Source organism: Notamacropus eugenii, chromosome 4 (genome assembly GCF_028372415.1).
Source record: "Notamacropus eugenii isolate mMacEug1 chromosome 4, mMacEug1.pri_v2, whole genome shotgun sequence".
Classification (NCBI taxonomy): Eukaryota; Metazoa; Chordata; class Mammalia; order Diprotodontia; family Macropodidae; genus Notamacropus; species Notamacropus eugenii.
In genome coordinates, this window is record NC_092875.1 from 305,500,174 (window position 1) to 305,523,645 (window position 23,472).

The window sequence follows — 23,472 nt, forward strand, 5'->3', positions numbered from 1 at the left end:
AAGTGGGGGTCCTGCTCTTCTCTCTCATTCAGTTCAGCTGGACTCCCATCCTGTGCTGATGTGTTTGAGAATCTGCACTACTAGTTCTGATTCAGTCTTCCCAGCAGTCCCTGCTTGGCTTTACTATGATGGGATCTGCTCTGGTACAGCCTGTACACTCTGCGATCCCTCAGCCCCATATAGCAGATTCTCCCTGTTGACCTACTGGGCTGTCCTTCACTGGAAATCTGCCACACCCTCTCTCCTAGGGTGTCCTGCCATTCTAAAATTTGTTCAGATTCTCTTTTTTGAGGTATCTGAATGAATTTGTGGTAGAACTTAGGTGAGTCTGTGCTTTCACTCCACTATCTTGGCTCCTCACTAAATACATTTTTGATGTTTTTGTATTTAATGTGGATAATGATTTAAAATATCAAGGATTTATTGTTTACTATGGACTGAAATAATTTTGTGATTTTTTTATCAACTTTGTTTTTTTATGCTGATATTTTCTATTTCTTATGTCACCATCACTATCTCCCATGTCCCTTCCCTTCCCTTTCTAGAGAGCCATCCCATATGACAAGTGAAATTTTTTAGAGAGAAGAAAAAATCAGCACAACTGATTGAAAAAATCCAAAAATATATGCAATGTGTAACACCTCCATGAAGGGATAGGTTGGTGGTATATCTCTTCATTTGAGTCCTTCATGATCTTTATAATTTTGTTACATTCATTTTTGAGTGTGTAAGTTATTCTTTCCACTTTTATTGTAGTTTATATATATATATATATATATACATATATATATATATATATATTTTTTTTTTTCTCTTGGCTCTGCTTGCTTCATTCTGTGTCGGGTCATAAAGATCTTTCCATTGCTTCTTTGTATTCATCACATACACCATTTCTTACACCATGGTAATATTATGTTACATTCATGTAACACAATATGTTTAGCCATTCTTCAATTGATAGGAATCTACTTTGTGTCTAATTCTTAGCCATCACAAAAAGTAGTTATTAATATTTTGGAGTATATGAGGACTTCTTATCAACGACTTCCTTGAGGTCTAAACCCAGTAATGGAGTCTCTGGTTTAAAGATTATGATATTTTAGTCACTTTATTTTCATAATTTATAATTGCTTTCCAAAATGTGGGTACCATTTCACAGCTACACTAAGAGTGTATTACTATTCCTATCCTTCCATAACCCCTTCAATATTGACTGTTGTTGTTTTTAAAAATAAGTTTTGCAAATTTTCAACATATGAGGTGAAGCCTTTGGTTATTTTGATTTTCACCCTCCTCATTATTAGTGATTTGGAATATTTCTTTCATGTGGTTGTGAATGCATTGCAATTCTTTCTTTTGAGAAAGGTTCTTTGACTATTTATTTAGTAATTTAGTAATTTTAGTAATATGTACACACAAATGCACACATTAAATACTTATTCATTGTTGTGTTTGTCCTTCGTTGCCAAAGAAGACCATGCCATCAGTTAAATGATGACATGACTCGCACTTGACTTTGTTTTGATTGAGGGCTGTGCAAGGTCACCAGTCTCACTTCTCCTCCAGAGCCATCTGAATCCAGTGACCAGATATTCATCAAGATGACTGGAGATGACCAGGATGCTCTGGGAGACCTTGGCCCCTTTAAGCCAAAGTCTGTACATGTACTCATTTAGGGTGAGGTAATGCCCATTCATTGAATAGGCTTGATTAAGAAGTAGCCAGGGCATGGCCCCTTTAATGAGGCAAAGAAAAGGAAAGACATCAGACCTGGAGGTAAACAGCAATAGTTACTATTGATAATCACTCTTAAGCCAGGAGGGTCCAGAAGAGCCCTTAAGCAGGGGCCCAGTGGTATCTGAGCTTTGGAATGCAGTAGGTTTAAGGTTTTGGGAAACAATAGGAAAGGAAAGAAAAGGAAAGGAAATGAAAGGAAGGGAAGGGAAGGGAAGAAGGGAAAGGAAAGGGAAAGGAAAGGAAAGGAAAAAAGAAAGGAAAGGAATCTGGCCAGGAAAGGAAAGGAAAGGAAAAAGGAAAGGAAAGGAAAGGAATCTGGTCACCAAAACCCAAGTCAACTGGGCATCTTTTGGCCATCCAAATTTACCTTCCTTTGGAGAGGAGAAGGAAGGGGAGGGGAAGGCAGACATGAGAGGAGAAGCTAAGTTACCCAGCTATCTGGGTTCCCATGTGGGAGATCTTATCAAACCCCTATCAGAGAAATTTAATGCAAAGACTTGCCCCCTACCCCCTTGACTACTTCCCTTAGCTTAGGTGCATTAATTTTGTCTGTGCCAAAGCTTCAGTTTCAAGTAATTAGTTACCTATTTTTTTATGTAATTGCCTCTAACTCTTGTTTTGTTAAGAATACATCTACCCATTGCTGTGAGATGTATATGATCTATATCTCTTCTAAGAAAAACTTAAAAATAATATAATCTTTAACATTAAGGACATGTATCCATTTAGAATATAGTGTGTAAAATGTTAATCTAAGCCTAGTTTCTGTCAGACTGCTTTCTAGTTCTCCAGCAGCTTTTATCAAATAAAGAGGTTTTTCCTAGGTAACTTATGTTTTCACTTTATCAAACACTGGATTATTCAGTCCTGTTTTCTGAATCCTGATTGATTGGTCTGTTCCACTGATCTACCTTTCTGTTTTTAAACTAATACCAGACAGTTTGATGACTGCTGCTTTATAATACAGTTTGAGGTCTGGAAGTGCTATTTCCTTTTCATCCCTACTTTTTTACATCATTCCCCTTTAAAATCTAGATCTTTTGTTTTTCCAAATGATTTTTGTTACATTTTACCAAATTCTATAAAGTGTCTCCTTGGTAATTTGATTGGTTTAATATTAGGAATGTAAATTAATTTGACATTATTGTCATTTTTATGATATTGACAAAGCCTAGTCATGAATGCTGACTATTCCTCCAGCTATTTAAATTGTTCTTTATTTCTTTAAAGAGAACTTTGTAATTGAATCTGTGAAAACCTTTTGTGTACTTGGGTATCTATCCTCAGATATTTTGTGCATTTTGTAGTTATTTAGAATGGTATTTTCCTTAAGTTTTATCAAATTTCAATACAAGATGAATTTTTTTTTCACATTTGAATATGTTGCCTGCCTTTGGTTGTCAAAATTATCCCTCCTCAGTTTCTATCTCTACTCTTACAGGTTGCAAACACAAAAATATGACTCTTGCTTACTTTTGAAATTGAATTTATGATGTTTTATCCACATTCCAGCTATGATAATTTATAATTCTAATGAGATGACATTAAAAAAAAATAACTTTTATACTTCCCTGGTTCTTTGGACATCAGTAATGTGAATTTTCTCTGATGGTGTAGAACAAAACCCACCCATCCCTGCGTTTTCATCCTATGAGAATTTTGTATTTACTCTCCTTTAAATCTTCAAATGCAGACAACCCAAAAGTTTCATTAACTTCTACTGTATTTTGGCATTGTTTTGATAACAGTAAATCATATAGAAAAAAACCCACACAAAATGAGAAGGTATTGATGGATTATAATTTGTACCACTGAAATGAATACCAGTGTTGATAAGCTCATGAAACCACTGAAAGTACTGAGCTCTTTTTTAAAATTATTATTTTATTTCCTTTTATTTTCAATTAACAAGCATTTATTTTCTCTTCCTCTCACATTACCCCCTTAACTGAAAAAAAGAAGGAAAAGATAACCCCTTGTAACAAATATTATACTCAAGCAAAACAAATTCCCTCATTTGCCATGTCTAAAAGTATATGTTCATTCTTTTTAAATGTTTTTTTCTTTTATTAATTTATTTTTAGTTTTCAACATTCAGTTCTACAAGATTTTGAGTCCCAAATTTTCTCCCCATCTCTCTCCTCCCCACTACCCCAAGATAGTATGCATTCTGATTACCCTTTTCCCCCAGTCTGCCCTCCCTTTTATCACCCCTACAGCCCCTTCCTCCTTACTTTATTGCAGAGCAAGATAGATTTCTATACCCCACTGCCTGTATATCTTATATCCCAGTCACATGTAAAAAACAATTTTTAACATTTGTTTTTAAAATTCTGAGTTTCAAATTCTTGCCATTCTTCCCTTCCCACTCCCCCCCCCCCCCATTGAGAAGGCAGGTGATTCAATATAGGTAATACATATGTAGTTATGCAAAACATTCTATAATAGTCATGTTGTGAAAGACTAACTATAGATATATCTATCCTGCCTCCTACTTATTCTATTTTCAACTTTGACCTTGTCCCTTTTCAAAAGTGTTTACTTCTGACCAACCCCTCCCCCAATCTGCCCCCCCTTATCCCCTTCCTCCTTTTTTGTAGGGTAAGATACCCAGTTGAGTGTGTATGTTATTCCCTCCTTAAGCCAAATCTGATGAGAATAAGATTCACTCATTCCCTCTCACCCTCTTCCCCTCCATTGTGAAACCTTTTTCTTGCCTCTTTTATGTGAGTTAATTTATTCCATTCTATCTCTCCCTTTCTCTTCCCAATATATTTCTCTCTGACCTCTTATTTTATTGTTTTAGAGATCATCCCTTCATATTCACCTCAACCTTTGTCATCTATCTATCTGTCTGTCTGTCTGTCTGTCTGTCTATCTATCTATCTATCTATCTATCTATCTATCTATCTATCTATCTATCTATCTATCTATCTATCTATCTGTATTTCCTCCAACTACCCTAATACTGAGAAAGGTGTCATGAGTTACAAATACCATCTTTTCATGTAGGAATGCAAACAGTTCAACTTTAATAATTTCCTTATGATTTCTCTTTCCTGTTTTCCTTTTCATGCTTCTCTTGATTCTTGTGTTTAAAAGTCAAATTTTCTATTCAGCTCTGGTCTTTTCAGCAGGAATGCTTGAAAGTCCTCTATTTCATCGAATATCCATTTCCCCCCTGAAGAATTATATTCAGTTTTGCTGGGTAGGTGATTCTTGGTTTTAATCTTATCTCCTCTGACCTCTGGAATATCATATTCTGAGCCCTTCAATCCCTTTATGTGGAAGCTGCTAGATCATGTGTTATCCTGATTGTATTTCCACAATATTCAAATTGTTTCAATCTGGCTACTTGTCATATTTTCTCCTTGACCTGGGAACTCTGGAATTTGGCTACAATATTCCTAGGAGTTTTCCTTTTGGTATCTCTTTCAAGAAGTGATTGGTGAATTCTTTCCATTTCTTTTTTTCCCTCTGGTTCTAGAATATCAGGATGGTTTTCCTTGATTTCTTGAAAGATGATGTTTAGGCCCTTTGTTTTTGATCATGGCTTTCAGGTGGTCCAATAATTTAAAAATTATCTCTCCTGGATCTATTCTTCAGGTCAGTGGTTTTCCCAATGAGATATTTCACATTTTTTTTTCTATTTTTCATTGTTTTAGTTCTGTTTTATGATTTCTTGATTTCTTTTCTTTTTTTGATAAAGTCATTAGCTTCCATTAAAAATGCGAATTTTTATGGAATTGTTCTTTTCAGTGAGCTTTTGGACTTTCTTTTCCATTTGGTTGATTCTGTTTGTCCTCATTGACTTTTTGGACCTCTTTTGCCATTTGGGTTAGTCTATTTTTAAAGTGGTATTTTCAGTATATTTTTGGGTCTCTTTTAGCAAATTGTTTACTCATTTTTTATGATTTTCTTGCATCACTCTCATTTTTCTTCCAAATTTTTCATCTACTTCACTTCCTTGATTTTCAAAATCCTTTTTAAGCTCTTCCATGTCTTGAGATCAATGCATGTTTTTTTTTGAGGCTTTTGATGTAGGAGCTTTGACTTGGTTCTCTTCTTTTGTCTGTATGCTTTGATCTTCTTTGTCACCAAAGTAAGATTCTATAGTCTGAGTTTTTTTTACACTATTTGCTCATCTTCCCAGCCAAATACTTGACTTTCTAACTCTTTGTCAAGGTAAAGCTCTCTTTCCAGTAGGGGTGGGTGTATTGTCCTAGGCTTTGGGGGTTTTGTATCAGCCACTCAATCCCCCACTGTCTGTGGACCCAGAACTCTGGAAGCAGTCACTGCTGCTGCTGTTGCTGCTTCTGCAGCCACCTCTGCCCAGCCCTGGGGAGTACCCCAGCCAGACCACACTTCTCTTTCACCCAGGTCCCACAGAGTTTCCCCACTATCTACTGTCTTTGGTGTTTGTGCATTGAAGTTTTGAAACTTCTACTCCTGCCAGTGATTCAATCCCCTGAGGCCTGCTTCAGCCTTGTCTATGGTGGCACGAGCTGGATTGTACACCACTCCCAGCCCCGTGTGACCTTCATGTCAACCTTCCAGGCTGTCTTGGGCTAGAAATTTGTTTCACTTTGTCATTTTGTAGGTTCTATAGCTTTAGAACTGTTTAGAGTCATTTTTTTACAGGTATTTGGAGGGGTTTGGGGGAAAGCTCAAGCAAGTCCCTGCTTTTACTGTGCCATTTTAGCTCTGCCACCCTCCCCCAGCTATCTCTATATGTTCATTCTTGATCTTGCATCTGTCTCCTCTGAAGTTGGTGCTAAGCAAATTTTTGTTGATCATTACATTAGAGTTAGTTGCAAAATTGTTCATCATTAAAATATTGTTGTTATTGTTATACATACATATAATTATTATTTTATATACATGTATATATGTAATTGTTATAAATTAATCTCTTTTGCTCACTTCACTTCATAGAAGTCTTTCAAGGTTTCTCTGAAGTGATTTCTTTCATTATTTCTTAACACCTGATAGTATTCCATTACATTAGTGAACCATCATTTGTTCACTCATTCTACAAATGAAGGGTACCCCCTAATTTCCATTTCTTTGCAATCACATAACATTTACTATAAATATTTTTGTCCTATGGGTCCCTTTTTCTCTTTGGCAAAATTGTATATTGGTATCACTGGGTCAAAGGGTAAATACAGCTTAGTGACTTTTGGAGCATGGTCCCAAATTGTTTTCCAGAATGACTAGACCAGGGGTGGGGAGCCTGTGTCCTTGAGACCACATGTGGCCCTCTAGATCCTCAAGTGCAGCCCTTTGACGGAGTCCTCACTTTGTTCTGGAAAGTTTGGATTCAGTCAAATGGCTGCACTTGAGAAACTAGAGGGCCACATATGACATCGAGACTATTGGTTCCCCACCCCTGGACTAGACCATTTCACAGTTCCACCAGTAGTTCATTAATATCCTGAATTCTTTCAGCCCCTTCAACATTTGTAATTTTCCTTTTCTTCCATTTCTACCAATATGATTTAGTAGCTTTGTAGTATTTTAGAGCATTTTCATATGACTGTTGATAACTTGGATTTCTTCATTTAAAAACTACCTCCTTATGTATTTTGACCATTCATCAATTTAGAAATTACTGTTATTCTTGTCAATTTTAATCAGTTCCCTATATATCTTGGAAATGAGAATTTTCCTAGTTAACTCTTTCCTAATTTTAACCATATTCATTTCATTTGTGTTTAGATTGGTCTTTATTTCCAAAAAAGTTATTGTGTAGTTGTATTAATATAGTTCCTGTGTATCTTGTAGTTAGACCTCTGAGCATTTTCTACATTCTACAGTTATTTTAAATGAAATTTCTTTTTCTGTTTCATCCTGACAGGTTTGTTGGTAATATACAGAAATGCTGATGATTTATACAGATTCATTTTATATTCTGCAACTCTCTAAAAGTGATTAGTTGTTTTGATTAATTTTTAGGTTGAATCTCTAGGCTTTTCGTAGAAAACCATCATATCATCTGTGAAAAAAAATTTCCTCTTTGCCTGTGATTATTCCAGTTTCTTTTCTTTTTTTGTTTAATGGTCAAAGACAGTTTTATTTTTAAAAATCAGAATCTAAAATTTATCTAAGTTTGTTCTTAGAAACTAAAGCAGTTGTTTTGAAGGAGAAGGAATCTAAACACTAAATCCTTTCAATGATCACCTTCTCACCTCGATTCTTCCCTTCCCCTAAGTAGTTTCACCCTCAACCTTCCCCTGTACCACTAATAAGCTCAAATAACTAGCCTCTAGGCTGCTATAAAGATCACCAGGTTCTCAGTAATAATAAACAAAAGAGAGTTCGAGCTCAATGAACACTACAACAGAGAAAGGAAATAAATGGAGCAATCTGTCTTGAAAGGGCAAGTGTCTTTAGGTGACACTGAATCAGTAAAGGTAAAAAGAATGTAGGAGGGGCCCCAAAAAGTGGATTAAGAAGGCACTGCCACCCACCCCTCCAGCTAGTGCCCCCAGAGCTAGTGGCCCCACCTCTGTGGGGACCTCTGGAAGATCCTCCCTGATATTCCCAATCATCCCAATGCCTCTTCATAGGGCTAAGGGCTGCTTGGTATTGGCTGTGCCTGGGCTGTGCTGGTTCTCACCCCCTCCACTGCAGAGGTGAAAGCAGCTGCAGTTTCCACCACAGCCATTCTGATCATGGGTGCCTTGGCTTACAATGCTATGATGTGAAGGGAACTGGAAGATCTTATAGGCCCATGTGACCTGCTTTGAGCTTTGGCCCAGTCCACAGCTTGAGTCAGATAGAGCCCATGGTGGGAGGGGCTTGCCACAGGGGTGGAGCAGGAAGGGAAGAGAGTGAAAGAGGGAGTAATTTTGCCTAGGGAAGCTTGTTTGTGGGAAGGCCTAATGGAGGGGAGGCTTGAGGATTTCCGTACTCCCTAGACTGGTGATGTGTATAAACTTCTTTGTTACTAGGGTGGATTTGGCTTTCTGGTATCTGAATAAATATCTTGGTTTTGTTTTTGAGGAAGTGAGTTATTTATATTTCATGAATTTACCCTAGAGATATGCATGCATGTTCCTAGTGGTTGCTATGGGTATCTCATTGGTTTTACAGATGTTATGATGGGGGCCTCTGCTGGGGTCACTTCTTGGGTCAAGGTCCAGGGTTGGGCTTGGGCCAGGGCCAGGTCTAAGACCAACGAGACCTGGTTTGCGGCCATGGCAAATTTGGAGGCACAACCTCAGTTAGCCCCTGTTTGGGGTCAAGGCCTGAACTGGGGTTAGCCTCAGGTTTAGGGCTGATTTTGGGACCTAGGCCTGGGCTGAGGCTAGGTTCAAACTTGGAGGTGAATACTGGGTTGGATGCAGGGCTAATACCACCAGGCTTGGCTTCAGGGGTCGAGAACACCCCAACAGGCTTGTGTTTGGGCCTCCCCATAGGGGAGGTCAAGGAGCCCCAACAGGTTTGGGATTGGGGCCCTTCATAGGTTTGGAATCAGGGTCCTAATCAGGTTTCTGGTTGGGGTCCCAACCAAATTTGGCATTGGGGATCCAGGCAGGTTAGGGGCTAAGGATTCTGGTTGGTTTGGGGCAGGGGATCCAGGCAAGTGTGGAGATGAGATTTCCATTAAATTTGGGGTCAGAATCTCCATCAGGTTTGAGGTCAGGGCCCCAGCAGATTTGGAGTCAGGGTCCCCTACTGATTTGAAGGCATGATCCCCATCAGGTACAGGGCAGAGTCCTCAGATGGTTTGGCATCAAGGTTTTTGGGAGGTTTGGGGCCTGGCCATCCAGGAGGTTTAAGACTCTATCACCCAGAAAGTTTGAGACCCAATCGCCCAGCCATTTAGGAGGTTTGAGGATGGGCTTTAGGATAGGGATAGGAATAGGGGTGGGGTTGAGGTCGGTGTTTGGTTTGGGACTGGGGTCAGGGCTTGGGCTGGAAGAGAGACCTGCACGAACTTGGCTGGAAGGTTCTCCAGGTATAGGTGCTACCCAGAATAGGCAGATTGAAGCCCTACAGATCTAGGTCCTCCTTGGTTAAAGCCTTCTTGATGTCCACTCAGTGGCCTTGGATGGGGTGGAACTTGACCATGGCTGCCTTGTTTGCAGTATCATGGTCAACAAAGTGGACAAAAACCAAAGCTGTGCTTCCTGCCTGACTGCTTGTTGTTGATGATCTCAGCCCTCTCCACAGGTCTAAATTGCAAGAAGTATCTCACCAGGTTGCTCTCATCTACATCACTTTTGAGGCTGCCCATGAAGATCTTGACTTGGGCATGGGCCCCTGGCTTGTAAGACTCCTCCTAGGCTACTGTCTGCTTCATTTCTACTTGGTTGCTGTCTATTGCATGGGCCAAGATAGCCATGGTTCTATCAGCCTCATTCACACTGGAGAAATTGCTGAAGCCAAAGCAGTGGAAAGACTTGGTTTGGGAGTTCATCAACACTGCACATAGTCTGTGAGGTTGCTGAAAGCCTCAAAATATCCCTGAAGGCCAAACTCACCAGTGTTCAGGCTAAGACCCCCAATGAACAACTTACAAAGCTGAGTATTCTCCAACACTGAAGAACTCAGGCTGTGGCTTGCCTTCATGGGGGCCTGTGAATCTGGAGTGGGAGGCAGCCTTGAGGACACCAGAACTCTTCACTGAGAAGGGGGGGCGGGCAGGAGAGGGAGCAAGTGGACCAATGAACAATGCAGGAGTGAGGGAGAAAGCAAGTGGTCCAGGAAGCTCCAATTTCTTTTCTTTATATTATTGCTACAACTAGCATTTCCAGCACTGTATCAAATAGCAGTAATGAAACACCTTACTCATAATCTAATTGGAAGGGCTTCTAAATTATGCTCATTACATATAATGCTGGTCATTGGTTTTAGATATACTATTTACCATACTGGAGGCAACTAGATGCCTCAGTGGAGAGATCTGAGTTCAAATTTGTTCTCAGACACTGAACTATCTGTGTGACCTTGAACAAGTCACTTAACCTCTATTTGCTTTAATCCATTGGAGAAAGAAATGGCAAACCACTCCAGTATCTTTGCCAAGAAAATCTCATAGTGTTGGTGTGCTATAATCCACTAAATCATGAATATAGTTGAACACAACTGAAGAACAACAAATTTACTATATTAAGGAAAAGTCTATTCATTCCTGGGTTTTTAACAGAAACGGGTGTTTCAGTCAAAGGATTTTTGCTAAATCTATTGATATAGTCATATTTTTGGTTCTTACTACAATATTATCTATATTATTAATTGTTTTCCTAGTATTGACCCCATCTTGCATTGTTGATATAGATTCAACTTGGTTTTTGTGTATAATATATTTTGTGATGTGCTATATTAGCCTCTTTGCTAATTAATTTTTTTTCTTTGGCTCTATTTGTGGCAGCAACCCTTAATCACTAGCTCTGCTTTTAGCATCTGTGGATTCTAAAACACAACTACTAGAGGATCAGAAAAGAAAGGTCTTGCCACTGAAGATTTTAGTACTGTCAAGTAATTCAGTATCACAAACTGGTATGCATTTATCAGTGGAAATGGCATTCACTTGGATGTATTACCATTTCCTTTGCCACTTTTCCCTAAGTGCCATTAGTCCTTTAAATCTGAATTCTAGCTTGAAACATTATGAGTTTTATCCACCATTAGTGAGTTCCTTGTGACAGCAGGGATTACTTTACTTTTCTTTTTCTATTCCCAGAACTTAGCACTATGCTGAACACATAATAAGCATTTAATAAGTGCTTTTTCATTCATTAAGGATATTAGTCTATAGTCTTCTTTCTCTTGTTTTATCCTCTCCATAGTTTAGATTACAAGATCGTATTTCATCAGAATAAATTTTGTAGGTCCCTGTTGTTTCCTTTTTCCTTCCCCATTTCAAATAGTTTATGTAATACTGGAATTAATCACTCTTTGAGTGTTTAATAGAATTTGCTTTTTTAAGGTTTTTTTTTTTAAGGTATTAATGTTTTGATTCCTTTGACTTCTTTTCATATTGAGTTTTAATTATCTGTTTTTGTCTTGTTTTGTATTTATAAAATATTCATCCATTTTATTCAAGTTGTCAATTTTACTGATCTAGTTGGGCAAAATAATTTCCTTGATTTCTTCTTTATTTGTTGTGAATTATTTTTTTATATTTGATTTTGGTAATTTGGTTTACCCCTTTCTAAAAATCAAATTAGTTATGATTGATCCACTGTTTTAAAAAATTTAGCTCTTTTATTGTTTTAATTTTCTTTTGCTTTTTAAAATCTATTCTCTGACTTTTAATATTTCTATTTTGATGTTTAATTTTTGAAAAAAATTATGGTTTTCTAATTACAATCTCAGTTTATTGATCTTTTTTTGCCTTTTTTTTGTTGGCAAAAGTGTTTATAAATATAAATTTTCCCTATGGATTACTCTGGTTAGCCTTCCCAAATGTTGATATATTGTCTCATTGTTGTCATTATCTTTGGTGAAATTATCTATTGTTAGTATGATTTGTTCTTTGACCAATTCTTTAGAATAGATGCTTATTTCTACTTTTTAATCTTTTTGCATTTTTTTGCATTATGATAAGTAAGATATGCTTAATATTTCTACTTTTCTTCATTTGTGAGGTTTTTATGCTCCAGTAAATGATAATTGTTTTTTGTAATTTTGCCATGAAGTGATGAAGGTTTTCTTTTCTATTTTTTTCAGTAATCATTTCTTTGTTTTCTAAAATTCTATTTTGATGTTATACCTCTTTCTTCTTTATTTTTTGGTTAGATTTGTCTATTTCTGAAAGAGGTAGATTGAGGGGGACTGCTTCCCCCCAGTACAGCCTTCCATATGCATAGTTTAGTTTTTCCTTTAAATATTTTGATACTATACCATTTGGTACAATATGTTAAGTATTAAAATTATTTTATTGTCTTTGGTGCCTTTCAGCAAAATGTAATTTCTTTTTATCTTTTTTAAACAAATCTACTTTTTGCTGTTACCTTGAAATGTTCCTGGGTTTTTTGTTTTTTGTTTTTGGTAAATAATATATTGGATTTTGCTTTTTAATTTGTTCTATTATCCTCTTCCATTTGGGGGGTGAATTTAGCCCATTCACACTCATAATTGGATTGTTAAGTATACTTTTATACATTTCCTTGTCTTTGCTTCCTGCTCTCCTTTAAAAAAAAAGAGAGAAGAGAGTAGTCAGAGAAGAATTGTCAATATCAGTGTGGATGCTTGATGAAACCTGCTTTGACTTCTTTGCCCCTCTTCTCTTCACCTCACCCAGATCCCAATCACATGCTCTTATTTTTCTTTTCTTTAAAACCCTTCTTCAAAATCTAGTCTCTGAAATTAGAGTTTGTTTTACTTATCCCTCTCTCAATCTACCCTCCCTCACATTTCCCTTTTTCCCATTCTCTCTTTTCCTGTTGAGTTTAATGTATTTCTATACTAAAGTCTTTATGCACGTGTGTTTTTGTGTCTGTTTTATCCTCCTTAAACAAGTTCAGATGGAAGTGGAGTTCAAGTGACTTTTATCCTCTTTTCCTCCTTGTTTATATAGCTTTCTTTATATGCATCCTGATTATGTACCTAATCATTACTTGTTTTTATGCCCTTCTTCAATCTTTGCTGTGGAACTGGAGCATATTGATTCCTTCTGCTCCTTCACCATTGTTGGTCTCAGTGGTGAACACCTTCTTTTTTTGTGTTTTGATTTTGTTTTTTTGCAAGGCAATTGGGGTTAAGTAACTTGCCCAGGGTCACATATCTATATAAGTATCAAGTGTCTAAGGCTGATTTGAACTGAGATCCTCCTGATTCCAGGGCTGGTGCTTTATCCACTGTGTTGGCTAGATGCTATGTGAACTTGTTAATTAACTGAATATCTTAGTAAATGCTTGCCTGCTGAATGGGATACCTTTCTGACTTGGTATTGTTGATTTCTGTGGGGACTACAGAGGGAGAGGAGAGTAGTCTTTTATCTGAGTCACTATCCTTTCAAGCATAGTAATAATTTTAGTGTTTTTTTTATTGCATTTTATAGTCAATGAGTGTCTTGCATTTTAAACCTGAATCTGAGTTTGAATAAGCCTTGACCTAGAATACATATATTTCATCTTTTTTACTCCATGCCTTTGTACAGACAATCTCTCATATGTAGAATGCACTTCCTCCTTATGTCTAATTTCTAGAATCCCTAGTGTCCTTTAAAGATTAACTCAAGAGTTACTACCTTTCAGAAGTCTCTCTTGATCCTTATCCCCCAAGTCCAAGGGCTAGTAGTGACTTTCCTCTAGAAATTAGTTGATATTCACATTGTATATATTTGTATTTGTATGTGTTCATATTATTCTTTCCTCCCCAATAATTTTGGTATCTGTATTTGCAGTGCCTACCACAGTGCTTTTGTATTTAATAAGTGCTTATTGAACGAATTTTGAATGAATATGTGTGTTGATGACTTTTATATTTCTTTTCAAATAGTTTTTCATTCTTTACAGTAAAAGCTTTTAAATGTAGAACTATACTCCTAGGAGTGTAACCAGGGAAAGGACCAGACAATGGCTACAGCCTTCCATGGATTATGGGAGTTAGAAACAATGTAAATAACAAGTTTTTTTGGTATTAATGGCCCAGAAACAAGTGAGGATACTGTGAATATAAGTGCTATTTTTGCCTTATATCAGCTTTAACTACTTGAACTTATACTAAAACTCAGGCAAGATCAAGAGCTGAAAATCACAATATAGAATACTGGGGGAATGTTGTTCTTTGAAGGGCATAGTAAGTCCATTTGAGTCATAAGCATTTATTTTTTAAAAGTTTTATTTTTCAGCAAAAATCTACCTTCTTTCTCATGTGGCCATATCAAAAAAAAGTGTCTCAATCTACACTTTAAGTCAACTATCTCTGTGGAGATATGTAGAATGTTACATCATTAGTCCTCTGGAATCATGATTATTGATTATATTGTTCAGAGTTCCTCTTTTAAATGGATTTAATATATTGAAGTCACTGATTTCCTGATTCTTTTTCACTCTGCATCAGATCATATAAATCTTCCCAAGTTTCTCTGAAATTATCTTCATCATTTTTTATAACACAATAGTACTTCATTACAAAAAATTGTATACTTCTATTTGTTCAGCAATTCCCAAATTTATGGGCACACCCTCAGATTCCTATTCTCTGCCACCTTAAAAAGAGCTAGAAAGTTTATTTTGCTTAGGACTATTCTCTCCCTTAATCTCTTTTCTAATTCCCCTGTCTCCCTTCTCCTACCTTACCACTGATTGATATATTTTTGTGTGTTGTGTGATGTACATCTGTGTATTCTTTTCTCTTTTGATAAATGATGAGAATGACATTTGAATGTCAGCTATTCTCCCTATAACCATCTGATCCTTATTTGTATGGATGTCTACTTGTGCACCCTAGTTATGTGCAAGAATTTCCATTAACCTTTCTTTGTGTTTCTGCCACAATTATTCCTCTTCCCTTCTCTTTCCATTCTTAAGATCATTATGACATAATAGACCACTCCCAAGTGTTTTGTCTAATTAGACACCCTTTATTACTCTTTATGATGGAGTTCAGTGAGGAAACATGGTGTCATCTCTTATTAAAATGTATTTATCTTTGTTTAGTTTTTTTGTCATTGTTCATTCATCTTTACCTTTTTATAATAATAATAGCTAATATGTTATTGTTCATCCTTCATTTTAGGAGAGGACCCAGGACATCATAAAGTAATGTCTTGACTTGCACATAAATTGGACTTAAATGAGGCAGAGTTGCACAAAATTGTCAGCTTATTTTCTCTTCCAGAGTCATTGAAGTCCAGCGGCAAGACAAAAGTCAAGCCAACTAGCAATGGCCTGGGATGCAGTAATTACCTTGACATCTTCAATGTCTGACGAAGCTCTAAGTGCTGCACAGCACCTGCTTCAACTGCTTTCATGGCTGTGGAACAAATTGTTCTCATTTTCCCATTTTAACAGGCGAAGTCTTCACATGTCTGGGCTAGACATCCCCCTAACTTATCTCCAGGTTTGAGGCCTGTTGGTTACCCTCAACTTGGTTTAGCCCATCTGCTGAGAAGGTGTTAATGGTGTATGGCCACTATGCATCCTACAGCTCCTTGGAGCCAAAGGTGAGAGTTGCGTGCCAGGTGGATGAACACATGAACACTACATAAAGCCCAATATTTATGTAGCCCTTGCTATGTGTCAAGGGTTGTGTTAGAAAGGACAAGTATTTTACAATTATCTTCCCATTTGATCCTCACAACAACTCTGGGAGGTAAGTGCTATTATTGTCCCCATTTTATGGGTGAGTAAGCTGAGGCAATCAGAGGTAAAGTGATATATGGAACTGAGTCAAATTTATAAGACTGCAAATCATTCCTCAATTGATAAATGGCCAAAAGATAAGAAGAGGCAATTTTCAGACAAAAAAAACTAATCACATAAAAATGCTCTAAATCAGTTATGACTAGAGAAATCCAAATTGAAAGAACTCTAGGTACCACCTTACACCTATGAGATTGGCTACTATGACAGAAAAGGGAAATGCTGGATGTTAGAGATGTGGAAAAGCTGGGCCACTAATGCATTGTTGGTGGAGTTGTGAATGGATTCTGAAGAGCAATTGGAGCTGTGCCAAAAGGGCTATAAACCTGTGATAACCTTTAATCCAGCAATTCCACTGCTAGGTCTGTATCCCAAAGAGAGAAAAAAAAGGGAAAAGAACCTATCTGTACAAAACTATAATAGCTATTTTTGTGGTTGCAAAGCATTAGAAATTTTAATTTCTTATCGATTGGGGAATGGCTGAATGAGTTATGGAATATAATGGTAATGGAACATTATTGTTCTATAAGAAATGATAAGCAGGATGATTTCAGAAAAGCCTGGACTTACATGAACTGATACAAAGTGAAGCAAACAGAAGTAGGAGAACATTATACACAGTGCCAGCAATATTGTACGATAATCAACTGTGAATAACTTGGCTATTCTCAGAAATAAAGTGATTGACAATCCTGAAGGATTAATGATAAAACATACTATCTACCTCCAGAGGAACAACTGATAAATTATCTGAATATAGACTGAAGCATACTATTTTTTGCTTTTTTTTTTTGTTTGAGCTCCTTGCACAAAATGACTTAGTATGAAAATGTTTTATATGATTGCGCAATACAATCTATCAAATTGCTTACTGACGCAGTGAGGAGAGAGGGAAGAGGGGGAGGGATAGAATTTGGAACTCAAATCTTAAAAAAACCCAACCCAAATGTTAAAAATTGTTTTTAAATGAAATTGGGGGAAAGCAAAATATTATTTAAAAAATAGATTGCTGCTGAGAGCAGCTCTTATCATTCAACTGGGAAGTTCTGCTAGTTCAGAGTGACAGAACTACAGACTGGCATTTTGTCTAGAGTTCTTGCCCTGGTTGTTTCTCTTCAGGTTCTACAATCCTTCCACTTCTGCTTTCTTATGAACCTGCTTCTTACTACACTGCTCAGGATTTCCCTACCCAGGAACACCCCCGCTGGGTGCAATTGCCTCCTTAATATGTTCTGAATCTGTGACTTGGTAGTGGGTAGTGATCTACAAAGCTCCAGATGGTCTCCTGGCCCTGTTGAGTTCCCCCGTATGTGTCTTGAGATAATCTGGTAAGGGTCTGGGACTTCTGCTTTTGTTCTGGTGAATAAATAGCCTTTTCCTGGGTGCTGAAGTGCTCTGTCCATTGTGCTCCTGGCCATTCTCTGCAGGTTCAGGAGACCTCTCTGACTTCCTTTACTGACCCGGGCTGGACAAATGACTCCATGTGTTTTTTTTTTTTGTCTCAGATTTCCCCATCAAGATTTGGTCTGGTGAGTTTTCTATATCTGTTTTGAGAAGTTTTGATGAGGAGCTTGTTCTGTTTGATTCTAATCTATCTTGGCTCCGCCTCTGTAAGCAAGTATTTAAATAGGTAAACTAATGAATTTGAGTTCATTTAAAAGGAATACTTTCCAATTAGACTCAGTCAGTATAATGAATATGGTATCATTTCTTCAAATCCCAGTTTTAGGGACCATCACACCTCCGCTGCTATTGCCTTAGCTTGCCCTACTCTTCTGAACATAATGTGCGATCTCTACATATACTACATTCTCTGCCCTAGATAGAATCTTTCCTATCTCCATACTTTTTATCATGTGATTTCCTGTGCCTATAATCTTTTTATCTCCCATTCCTTCTCTTAAATCCTACCTACCTAATTAAATCCTACCTACTTTTTGAAATTATTTTTATTATAAACCTGGAAACTATCAACATACACATTCATATACATAAGCGAGAAATAAAAAACCCAACTGTAAGTGAAACCATACATTTTCATTATAGTTTCTTTAGAAGTGTTTTATTGTGTGTTCAAACAAGGCAGTAGCCAAATTACTTTGTTTCCATGCTCCTATCTAGACATTTGTTCTCCTTTTATACATTTTTTGGATGTTGTTGCTGTTATCATTATTATTATTATTATAATTTAATTGAATGTTTTATATTTTTGTTTTGATTCTATTTTCTTCACCTAACATCATTTAATGTTTTCCCAATTTTTTGTGTTCTTCACATTTGTCATTTTTTATAGAACAAAATATTCCTTTATATTCATATACCACAGTTTCTTTAGCTACTCCTGTGCCAGCAACATTCTTAGGTTATAGTCCTGGTAGTGTGTCACTGGATCAAAGAATATGAAGAATTTTGTAGTTGTAATAAGGCTGGATACTTAATAGCAGGTGGTGCAGTGGATAGAGCCCTAGGCTTAGAGTAGGGAAGACTTGAGTTTAAATCTGGCCTCACACACTTACTAGCTTTGTGACCCAGAACAAGTACTTAATCCTGTGTGCCTCAGTTTCCTCATCTATAATATGAGCTGGAGAAGGAAACGGCAAACTACTCCAGTATTTTTGCCAAGAAAACCCCAAATGCTGCTTACGAATCAGACAACTGAAACAATTGAATGACAATGTGCTATACTTAATAAAACTCAAATAATCAAATAAAATGAAACTCAAACCAGGCCAAGTGCCTAGAACCTGGCTGGCTACATATCTCCTCTCAGGGTTTTAAAGGTAACCTAAAGAGGTGATGGGATTTTTCTAATTCTGTGGTCTTGAGCCTCTATTGCCTTGGGTTCTCCCCAGTATCACCCACCAGTGATTATTACCTCAATATTATTTGCCAATGTCAGCTAATACTGATAACAAATGAGCTTTAATTAGCTTTTTACAAAGAGATATTTACTGAAAAGATATCGCAAGAACCAAAATATAGAAGCATATGTTAGACCCAGGGCACACTTTTCTCTGGGGAAATTACACTCCAACTACAAAGCTTTGTCCCTCCACTTTCACCTTCAAATGTGGCATCAATGATTGATAAAGTTGCTCCTTTCCTGGTAGGAAACAAAGTCTCAGCTCCCAGAGAATTTATTGCTAGTCTGGATTTCAAAGGTTGAAGATCATTTCCCAGAGCTTCACTTCCCTCTGGGCTTCGCTGCTGGCAAACTCTGGAATGGACCCTAGTTAGTGAACTGAAATTCTCAGCATTGGAGCCTAGTTTGTTCCATCTCCCATATTCAGTCACCTAAGAGTAGGACAAAATGAAAACAGGAATAGAAAAACAGCCATGCCACACACTCAGTGTTTCATGTTGTCCTAGGTTCATAGGGCCATCTTTTTCCCTACCTAGAGACTTATGTAGTCTTTGCCTCAATCACAGGAGTACCTTTGTAAACACCCAACACGGCCCCCCCCCCCCCCCCCCACCATACCACACCACAATAGGTGAACAAGAATTACATAGAATCTGCCCATGCTCTAAATAGAAAGCCAGGCCTCCATTCCATGGCATCATGTATGTCCAGAAATAGGATTCCTAAGTGTCCATGTGGACTGGCAGCAGGTAGGACAAATGTTACATAATAGCAGGGATGGTTCCTCATTGAACAGTTGTCCATTAAATGGTTTTTGCTGTTTAGTGCCATTTTCTATCCCCCAAATGTCCCTCTAATCCGCAGCTTCCTTAGCATAGGAGGGCATGTGATTCAGGTTGCCATCTACACTGTTGGAGGTAATACCTACCTTGTTAAAATCCTATATCAAAGTATCTGAAATTATTTTAAGTGACATTTCAATATTAATGTTTTGATTTTTTAAACTTAAATATATTGATAATTTTTGTGAGTTTATCTTGAACTGATACTCATTTCTTGCTGCTAATTGAAATAAATTGAACATTAAGATACTTTATGAGGAAGAGGCATTCTCAGCAACTATGAATTGGAAAGAACCCTAGAGATGGATCATCTTGTCCAAATCTCTTATTTCACAGATGAACTTATAGCATGTGCTATTCATCAAGCAATCAGTACTAAGCGTCTTCTATGTGTCAGACACTTGGGTTACAAAGACAAAATGTAATCAGTCCCTGCCCTAAAGGAGCTTCTGTCCTGTCAGAGAAGACAGCACATATAAAGTGTATATGTGCACACACACGCATTCAGCCAATATACAGGATGTTCTAAAGTTTTTATTTTAGGTATTAATTAGGTTTAATGTATGTATATAAACATATATGTAAAATACATCCACATATACATATTCACATATGCCCATATATACCCAAATGCATATACATATGTATTATATACAAAATAAATACAAGGCAACTTGAGGGAAGGTCATCAGCATTTGGGAGTAGTTGGGTGGATTAGGAAAAACTTCATATAGAAGGTGGACCTTGAGCAGAATCTTGAAGGAATATGGTGCTTCTAAGAGGTTGAAATGAAGAAGGAAAGCCTTCTGGGCATAGAAGACAGGCAGGGCAAAACCAGGAAGATGGTAGAATGGAAGGTTTGAGGAACAGTAAGGAGGTGAATATGGCTGCAGTGAATAATGTGTGTGTGTTGGGGTGGTGGAGAGGTGATGTGAAAAAAAGACTAGAAAGCAAGAAAGGGGTCAAGATCTTTAAATTTATATTTGAGGCCAGAGGAAATAGGGAACTGCTAGAGTTCACTGAGCAGGAGAGTGACATGGTAGACCTATGATTTAGAAAATTACTTGGGCAGTTGATTGGAGGATAGATGGGACAGGGGAGGGATTTGAGGCAAAGGAGACCAATTGCAATAGTCTAGATAAGAAGTAATGAGAACCTAAACTGGTTTGCTAGCATGTAAGTAGAGAGAAAGGGATAGATTTCAGAAACGTGAGAGTGGATCTGACAAAACTTGGCAACTTCTGGTAGGATCTTGTTTTGTGCTACCATTGTCACACTTCTTGCTACTGTTTGCGGATGATGTGCTGGGAATGTGTGTGATAGTCAGGGCACTAGCACCAGCACTAGAGAGGAGCCAAGAAATATGGAGAATGGGGCATTCCACTATTCCACTGTTGCTGCCTGTAATGACCTCCTCCTCTGCTCTGGAAGCCTCCTTTTTCCTTCTTAGGCAGTCTCATCCAGTCCTTTACATAACAGGCTGTGGTTCTGGCGATATGGTCTGGACTGGTTCTTTAAGGGGGCATTACTTTTCAACTTGAAATATAAAAAACACCTAGCTAAGTAAGAATTGGGGTCAGAAAATTTAGCTGTGTTCCTATTGCCCTCCAGGTAATGTCCTCCTGACCTAGTTTACTATTTGCTGTAGCAATTTTTGAAGAGACAGATTTAGTATGCTTTTGAATTGATTCTTTTCATCTCTTATCAGTAAAGTTAGTTTTAGCTGCATTTTGTGATTCACTAGTACCTAGTTGAGGCACCTAGATGGTTCAGTGGATAGAGCACTGGGTCTAGAATCCATAAGATGAGTTTAAATCTAACCTCGGACACATTCCAATGCTGTGTGACTTTGCTTGCCTCAATTTTCTCAATTGTCAATAGAAAGGTTCAGATGAGAAAATATTTGTACAGTGCTTGGCACAAACAAAGGTGTATATGGTTAAAGCTATGATTTTTCGAGTAGCAATGTATGACTGGGAGTTGGATTGTAAGGAGAGCTGAGTACAGCAGAATAGATGATTTTCAGTTTTGGTGTTGAAGACTTTTGAGAGTCCCTTGGACAGCAAGGAGATCAAATCAGTCAATAATTAAAGAAATCAATTCAGGCTATTCACTGGAAGGTCAAATGCTGAAGCTTAAATTCTTCAGCCACATGATGAGAAGACAGGACTCATTGGAAAAGACCCTGATGTTGGGAAAGATTGAAGGCAAAAGGAAAATGGAATGACAGAGGATAAGATGAATAGTGTCAAGGAAAGAAACATGAATTTGGACAGACTTTGAGAGACAGTGGAGGATCAAAGACCTGGCATGCTATGGTCTGTGGAATCATGAAGAGTCACACATGACTGAATGATAAGTGAACAACTAGCACAGTGCCTTGCACATAGTAGATGTTTAATAAATGTTTCATTCCCCTTCCTTTCACTCCCCTACCCCGAATTACATTTTAACTTTTGAATCTGAATTTCTAAACAAGTCTAGCTTTGATTTTTTTCTATAAAGTATTTAGAAATGTGGGGTGAGTTAAGAGTGAGAAGTTATGGATGATTCTGAGGCTGAGAACTTTGGTATCTAGGAGAATGGCGATGCCTTCCATAGGAACAGGGATATTCAAAGGAAAGATAATGAAATCTGACTTCATTACACTGAGTTTGAGATTTAAAAAAGACTTGAAATTTTGAGCTGGGGGGCTAACAAAGCATCTTTTAAAAAGCTAATAGAGTCATAGAATTTTAGAGCTGGGAGGAACTTTAATATCTAGCTCTGTGGTTTCAATTTTGAGGTTTTTGAAGTAGTCCCAAATGGACAGTTGGTCTTGGTTTTAAGATGTCTAACATAAATGATGAGTCCAAGTTGACATATTCATTCATCATCATTTATTCATTCACTAGAGGTGGCTGGCTGAGTTGGGAGTTGAGCTGGGAGTAGAACCTTGGTCTTTTGACAGCTAGTCCAGAAATCAAATGTTATTTAAGTTATCAAAATTGTACTTTAGTATTTTTAGTTATATTCAAAATTCATTGTATAAAAATCTATTATTTTTATTACAGTTATGTAGCACTTATTCTACCATGAAAGTGTCATAGACTCTGTGAGGAAAAGATTAAATATGTGTCCAAAGTTAGGATGACTTAGTTTTAATGAGTTTGATTGTAAATAAATAAAATATTATATTTTGTTACTTTCTAGTCAAACAAAATTAAATTAGTTTCTTTCAATATAAAAGTAACAAAGAATTTTCTTTATTTTCCTTTTTAACTAAATATTAAACAAATCTTAGTATTACCAAAAATCTTTTGAAATTATTTATTTCTGGCAATAAATATATATGTAGTACTTTTAACCCAATAATAGTTTCTTGATGGTTCAGAGATTCTTTAGGGTAATGGCTGGACCTTACTAACCAGTTTCTTTGTTGAAAAATAATGTGTTTGTTCAGCTGATGCCAGAGATTTACTTTCTAGTGACTGATTTCAAGAGAGTCATTCAGCTTGATTTGAAGATATACTGGATTTGGTTAGCATTTAAAAAATCTTGTTGAGGTGGTTAAGATGAGTGGACTGTATGGATTCCGAGGCCCCTCTAATGTTGAAATTTTGTGATTCTATGCTAGTAGGCACTTAATGAATGCTTCTTGACTTGTCTTAGAAGCAACTGAAGCTTGCTTTAAATGATGGTCTTCCCTGAATATCATCGTTATTTC

At 37.1% G+C, this 23,472-nt stretch overlaps 1 pseudogene; it reads right to left on the reverse strand.

The window, feature by feature from the left end:
* Positions 1-9,738: 9,738 nt before the first annotated feature.
* Positions 9,739-15,670, reverse strand: LOC140502525 (heterogeneous nuclear ribonucleoprotein A0-like; annotated as a pseudogene).
* Between the last annotated feature and the right edge of the window lie 7,802 nt (positions 15,671-23,472).